This window comes from Natrix helvetica, assembly GCF_964273705.1.
Source record: "Natrix helvetica genome assembly, chromosome: 4".
NCBI classification, from domain to species: domain Eukaryota; kingdom Metazoa; phylum Chordata; class Lepidosauria; order Squamata; family Natricidae; genus Natrix; species Natrix helvetica.
Window position 1 is genome coordinate 24,839,931 of NC_138550.1, and position 7,800 is coordinate 24,847,730.

General features: G+C 34.8%; 1 long non-coding RNA gene across 1 annotated transcript; it reads right to left on the bottom strand.

Moving 5' to 3' along the window:
• Window positions 1–3,133: 3,133 nt before the first annotated feature.
• LOC309391885 lies at window positions 3,134–7,763 on the bottom strand. Its single transcript, XR_014175349.1, has 4 exons — window positions 7,629–7,763; window positions 6,313–6,395; window positions 3,761–3,820; window positions 3,134–3,271 (listed from the first exon to the last, which is right to left on the bottom strand). It is a non-coding gene; the product is annotated as an uncharacterized lncRNA (long non-coding RNA).
• Window positions 7,764–7,800: the final 37 nt, after the last annotated feature.

The window sequence follows — 7,800 nt, forward strand, 5'->3', positions numbered from 1 at the left end:
TTAATAGCAGCAATTAAAGAAAAGATTCTCAAATTAGGAAGAGAAAACACTCCAAATTATATGAGAAATTTAAACTGCTTTTGGTGACATAAACTTCTGTTAAGAGTTTTATTCTGTTCAACTTTAAAGTTTTCCATTAAATGTATGCTTAAAGTTTCCCAGTTTTCTGATGGCATAAAATCCACAAATACAACAGACCACTATACTTATTTATTTATGCAATTTACTGCCCGCCCATCTTACCATAGGGTAACTCTGGGTGGCTTATATTATTGTAATATTGTATTATTGTACGGCAATGTTAACAGTAAGAAAAGTTGGTATTTCAAATAGTTCATTTTGCACAATTCTTAAAAGCATCTTTCCATATTGTGTCACCATGAAAACATCAAAGTGAGCAATTTTAGATTTTTTTTGTCCATAATCAAACTTTAATTTAATTAGATATTATTTTTAGTGAGTAATGCTACATTCTTACAGCCTGTGATCTTAATTGTTCCTGCTCCTAAGTTATTTTTGTCGTTCTTTTTGGCATTTTTTCCAGTTATATATTATTATTTTTGAGGTTAGTGAACTGATCTTTATATATACTATTCCAAGAAAAGATGCACAATAAATTTATATACTACAATACAAGCAGCTTTTTTACCTTTTTCTCAACAAGTCAAACATGAAATGTAATGTTGAACAGCAGTTATAGTTTTTATCAAACTATGTACCAGAACCTTATTAGTCCTTTCCTAGTCAGTCATTGACAAATCAGATCCTATCTGTATACAGGAGTGGGCTTCAAAAATTGCAGCAACGGGTTCGCTGCCTCATTGCTGGGTGGGTGTTAGGGATGTAACCCTAGGCTTGGCTTGGCAATATATATAAGCTATGATTACTTTACTGTTACTTTAAATGCTTAAGAGATGTAATTGGTTTGTTACCTCAAGCAGCTATAAGAGGGAGCCAGAATGGCTGTTAGCTCTCTGTTTTGTTAGAAGCTGATCGGTGTATACTGAGGTATTGTGGTTTGCTACTGTTTAGCTATACTTTGTGTGTTAGACTGACTATTTTGATAACTGAATTATTGAACTGTGTATGACCTGGACTATGACCTGAACCGGACTCTGAATACCTCTATATTTCTACATAATAAACTACTATGTTTTTATACTATTCAGTGTCTCTGTATGCTGGTTTGTGCGTGTTATTCCATATCACTATCATTACGCTTCTCTGCATACTCGCTCTTCTAACGGGGAGCTTAATTACTTAACAGTGGGCGTGGCCATGGTGAGCATGGCCTAGTTGGCCTCCTGCACTACAGCGGTGGGGGAGGGGGGCTCCCCAGGCCCCGGAGGCTTTTCTTGAGCCTCCGTGAGGGTAAAAATTGCTTTCCCCCCCAGGCTCCGGAGGCCAGAAACAGGCCCATTTCCCCCCCTCCCTGAGCCTCCATGCGGGTCCTGCACTTAACTGGCATGATGAATAGGCTGCATGGAGACTCCTGGGAGGGGCGTGGTGGGTATGGCCAGCCATGAGTGGCATTTGGGGGTTCGCCAACTGGGCAGAATCCTAGCTAGAGGATCACCTGAAACCCTGAGAACCCCCAGCAGCCATCCCCTTTATATATTTAAATTAGGAAACAGTTTGTGCTTAAAATACACATTTTCTAACTTTTGAAAGCTCTTTTTGAGAATGCTTGAACTATCTTTCACTTTTAGCTATTTTAAATAATGTGTCCTATTGCCAGAAAACGCAGAAAAAAAACATTCAATCATGAATTTGAAAAGGCCTGTTCCCAAAACAGTTCCTTGGAGAGCTACATGGGAGAGTTACTTTTTTGTCAACTGGGGAGAATCTTCCATTATAACTTTCCGTTATTATTTGCTATTTGCTATTATTTACTACTTGCTTTCTGTTACTAATCAGGTATTAATCTGCCTCTATTTATTTATTATACACAATTCTACCACCACTATTTTTACTGTGATACCTTCTTTTTGATGTAAAAATAGTTTAAATCGCAAAATCTTTTACTTCAAACTTAAATCTTCCTCTCTGTTTTTGAGAAGAAAGTAAAAAATATATTATACAAATTGAAAACAATAAAAATGTAAGGGAGATAAACCTGACTCAATGATATTGTACTGTATAGCTTAAATTATATTAATTATATTTTATAGACACTGAAATAACACACACCTGTTAACCTCTCACGAAGGAATAGATTCCAGAATGTGATAATTCTAATTATATATGTTTACTACTGCTTTCTTGTTTAGCTGGCCATTGTGTGATTTTAGTTAGAAAAACATCTCTTGACTAGCTTCTGTTAATCCTTATCCAAGAGTCAATACTATTCATCTAAAGATGGAAAACAGAAATTGGCAACCTACAATTCATATTTGGTCCTTGACATAAAAATAACCCAACTATTTAATTTCTGTAGCCATGCATCTCAACAAGTGACTCTAAGCAACAGGGCCGGATTTAGATGAAAAGAGGCCCTAGGCTATTCCACTTATGGGGCCCTTTCACCTCCCATTTTTAAGTTTGTAAATTACATGAGAGATAATAAAATACATCATTACTGTGATATATATCAATATATTAAATGAAACATGTTGTAATTGGTACTAACCTTTATAAAAAATGTGGCACGGATAATAAATAAAAATAAAAGGCCCCTCTTGATCTTGAGGCCCTAGGCTGAAGCCTAGTTAGCCTATAGGAAAATCCGGCCCTGTTAAGCATCCTACATCACAGATATATATCCCACATGCTTTGGTTTTCTGTTTTACTTTTTTAAAAAACCATTGAAGCCAACTGTATAACCAGTTTGCATAGCAGGATTATTGAAAAAGAAAGCAGGAAGTAACTGAGGAGAATTTAGAAGATATTACCACTGAAGCTCTACCTATGGTTCCTAATCCTCCTTTAGAGATTTATTTAACGCGTTAGATGCATTACTGATTTCAGAATAATTGTTAAGGATTACAAAAGAAAGGGGGGGAAAGTATGCACAATTTTGTTTGCAAGATCAAGTTTTTTAAAGCAACATTTGCAGGTTGGAAAGTTATAAATAATTAATCATCATCAAATAATTAAATAAATAAATTACTTTTAAAGTTATCTCCCTAGATCCATTTAGATTCCCTATTAATAAATCTGCAAAACTATAACATCGTTTTTCTTATCAATCTTTTTTGTCTTCTTAGTAAGAATGGCATAAACCCTCAGGTGGAACGGAATGTGTCATCCAACTTTTTCAGGAGAAATTGACCTATTTGATGTTATTTTGGAATAAGAAATAGAAGTTAATAAATGAATACATATAAAAGTGAAGACCAAAAATACCAACATACAATGTCTGTTCATCTGTCTGTCTGTCTGTCTGTCTGTCTATCAATCATCTATCTATCTATCTATCTATCTATCTATCTATCTATCTATCTATCTATCTATCTATCTAGATGTTTTCCCCAAATTGTTAACTATTAATTTGGAAGGGAGGGGATGTCATCTTAAATTTACTAAGAATAACAGAGGGCAATGTTGAAAACAAGGGACTGGTTTGAAGTGTAAATGGCTACCTGCTAAAAAGCATGAATACCTCTGAAAGTGAACTGGAAGATCAGCTTTTCCTTGAAACAGGTATTTGCCTGGTGACTATACTTTTTGTTATACTTTTGTTTTTGTTATTGTCTCTATTTTCTTTCCTTTACCTTTAAAAATTATCTCTTTATCTTAAAAGAATTACCTTTTTTCTTACCTCCCATTCATCTGGCTTTACTCCTAATTTTCTTTTTCCATTTGTGTTCTATATAGAAATCTATAGAGAAAAGGATGAGCAATTTATTTGTACATATCCCAATGGAAACAAAGACATTTCAAGATACTACTTTCAACTAAAGAGTTTTGGAACATGTCATTGACTGATACTTGTATTACAGCACACACCTTCATGGATTACAGCCCACCGCACTAGACACTTGTTATGACAACGTTATCAACTTATTAAAGAAATATGAATCTTTAAAATCGATTTTAAGGGTATTTAAGGGTATTTATCTTTTGTATCTGGTTTTTAATGAGATGTCTGTACACCGCCCCGAGTCCCTTCGGGGAGAGGGGGCGGTCTATAAATCTTGAAAAATAAAATAAATAAAACAACTGATTTACATATTCATCACTTATAATACATTTGTTTACTGCACTTTGTTGCAGAAAAATTTGTATCCGTATAAATTTTTTATATTCAGTGGTCGTATTAATTCCAATTTTCTCTTTAAGAAGCAAGTAGACCATTTTGGAGAAATGTTTACACTCACCTAGTAGGGGAAAAGTCCCACTGAAGTTGTTAGAAGCTGTCAGTAATCACATATGGGATTGTATTGATATTTTACGAGAATTAGCTTATTGTAATTAATCCTGCTTTAAAATCTCATGGTCTCTTGGTTTCTAGTCTGATACCTTAACCACTATACCAAACTGGGCCTTACATACAGGTAGTCCTTAACTTATAATTATTCATTTAGTGACCATTCAAAGTTACAGCAGCACTAAAAAATGGCTTATAACTGGTCCTTACACTTGCAACATTCATAGCATCTCCATGACTATGTGATCAAAATTTGGACACTTGGCAATTGGCATGTATTTACAATGGGGTCATGTGACCTTCATTTGAAACCTTCCCAGAAGCTTCCAGCAAGCAAAGTCAATTGGGGAACTGGATACACTTAACAACTGCATGGTTTACTTAATAACCAGTTTATTTGCTTAATAAGGACAACAAATTTGTAAAACTGCTTAACACTCACTTAACAACTGCCTTACCAATGGAAATTCTGGTCCCAAATGTGGTTGTAAATCAAGGACTAACTGTAATAATAAAAAAATCCAGATAAATAACAAAAATACTACTCTGTCCTATTTTGTTGGACAGATCCAAACTAAGACTATAATTGTATATTTAGGTTGAACTCAATCGCACTTCTAAATAAAAACATGTTGGCAAATCGGGAAAGATCAGAGTCCACTAAATTACAGACTGATTACTTAATGTCTTTTCTAGATGAACTAGTGAATTACTACTGAAATAAATAAAGATCAATAAAGCACAAAAAGGAAATCTTCCTAACACAGTATCAATATGTTTGTTTACATAGAGGTAGCCCTAGACTTACTGCCACAATTGGGAGCAGAATGTCTATTGCTGAGTGCAGTTGTTAAGTGAGTCACATCCAATTTTACAACTTTTTGCTGCAGTTGTTAAGTAAATCACTACAGTTAAGTGAATCATGTCATCATTAAATTAATCAGGCTTTGCCCATTGACTTTGCTCTTCAGAAGCACCCGGGTAAGTTAGAATGGTGATCACATGACTCCTGGAGGATGCAATTATTGTAAATACACATCGAGTTTCTAAGCATCCACATTTTGATCACATGACCATGGGAACACTGTGACTATCGTAAGTGCAAGGACTAGTGGTAAAAAGTTTTTTTTCATTGTAATTTTGAACAGTTGTTAAACAAATGGATGTAAGCTGAAGGCAAATATAAGTCATTTCACAATTCACAACTTTTAAAATCCCTTTATTATAGATTTATTTACTGAGAAAAGTACAAATTAGCTGGTTTCATACCCTGTTTCCCTGAAAATAAGACCTCCCCGGATAATAATCCCAATTGGGCTTTTGAGCTCATGCACTAAAATAAGCCCTCCCCGAAAATATTCCAACACAGCAGCAGCCATGAGGTGACCATGCTTGCTGCCTCCTGCACCTCAAAAATTATAAGACCTCCCTGAAAATAAGGCCAAGCGCTTATTTCCAGGGTCGAAAGAAAATAAGTCCATGTCTTATTTTCGGGAAAACACGGTACATCCTAATGGAGCAATGTTTCCAAACCACTGTGGCCAGATGCAAATACACACAAAGTCATGACTCATATAATTCCATATGAACACTGGAGTTGGGTAGTCAATACATTTAAAATAAATGGTTTATTGAATAAAGCACAATTCATGGGATTTACATGATACTCTTAAGACATTGATTATAGTTTATAAACCAAAATTTCTGTAGTTACCCAATATACAAAGCTAAAACCCAAACAAATTATAATTTGGCTTAGCACAACACATGAACTGGGATAAGAAATAAGCAATGAGATGACTAAGTTTGCAGACAACATCAGCTTAGTAAGAATAATTAAACAAAAAGAATTAGTGAAAGAATAAATATGAAAATGCCAAGCATGGTTTAGAATAAACAAACCTAAAGTGAGCATATGAGAGCAAAATTCTGACTTCACTTACATACTGCATAACTGACCACGAATGGGTTCTTGAGTTTATGGCAGATAGATCAATGAAAAATATTGCTTCAACTTCTGCTCCTGCTGTGGAAAAGACACAATACAAGTGCTTGGAGGTAACTGTGAAATAAAACGGAATCTGTCCATATTATAACGCTTTTCTACCAATCTATGATACACCCACACTTGGAATACATCTACAAGTTTGCTAGAAGTAGCACAAAAAGGATACCATATAACTGAAGAAGTTGCAAATTGTCCAAGAAACTGGAACAAGTAGCCTGTGACAATTTGACAATTAGGCATCCTCACAATCCTATAAATATTTTCTCCTCACAATTCAAACTTTAAATTTTAACGTTGAAAGCCCTAATAGCTTAGATGCTGTAAGCTTGATAAATAGTCTATCTTGATATGAAACTCTCTGCGCATTAACAATGGCAGGAGAGGCTTTCTTGAAAATATCTTCACTTTCTAAGGTCTATTTCTTGTACACATAAAGGAAAGCCATGCAGGTCCCAAGTTTCAGTCTGTTTTTCTAATTTCAGAAAAAGCACCTGGATCATTTTCTTCAGTCAGAGCTTTACCGTTTCAATTCAATTTGATAATGACAGTTTTGTAGTGTACATTTTAAGTGCCAGTGCCTTCGCTTTTGAGTATCTTTTTTTTAAAAAAGGATATATTTATATATTGTAAAAATAAGTAACAGAATCAAAGATGATTTGGTAAAGCTGAATATGAAAGATTCAGAAAAAAAGGGGAAATGTTTCATGGAGATCTTAATTACAATGTGAAATTTTGTTTTTTGCACGGGGATGGGCAACAACTTTAAACAAAGTACAGAGAAATTAGTGGAGGATAAAGACTCCCAGTTGCAGAGTATATATGCTGTTAGCCTTTGTTGCTACATGCCCCTTTGCCCAAACAATTAATTTTAACAGTTTATCGTTCTTAAGAATGACTGACTAGACCTAACACATTTAAGGTTCCCAAACTCTTTCTGCCAAAGAGCCCTTTAACTAAACATTTTAATGAAGAATTCATGCACAAGTCTTAAACACAAGAAATGCATAATGCCTACCTCCAGAGAGTAAAGGGATCAGTTTTAAACCACGCTATTTAAAATGCATTAGTTGTTTAAAACTAATTTGCTTGTCCAGTTCTTAAGAAAATTACATAAAATATCGAGCGGATGAAATTATATTTAGGAATGTAGAATACCTCCGTTCTCTCGGCAAACATATGGAACGAACCAGTTTTGATACCATAAAATGGCAATGAAAGAGACCCCCAAAGCAAAAGTTTAGAGGAAAATACCTCGGGAGTTACTTTGCAGTAGTAGATCATCCCCTCGGAGACTCAACAGGATTTATTTTTAAAGGATTGCATCTAGGACTATAGTAGCCTCAAGGCAGCATACAGTATTTAGTAAGAGAAATCATCCTATGGAGGAATGAATCTGGAGCCATGACTTAAATCGGGAGTCTTA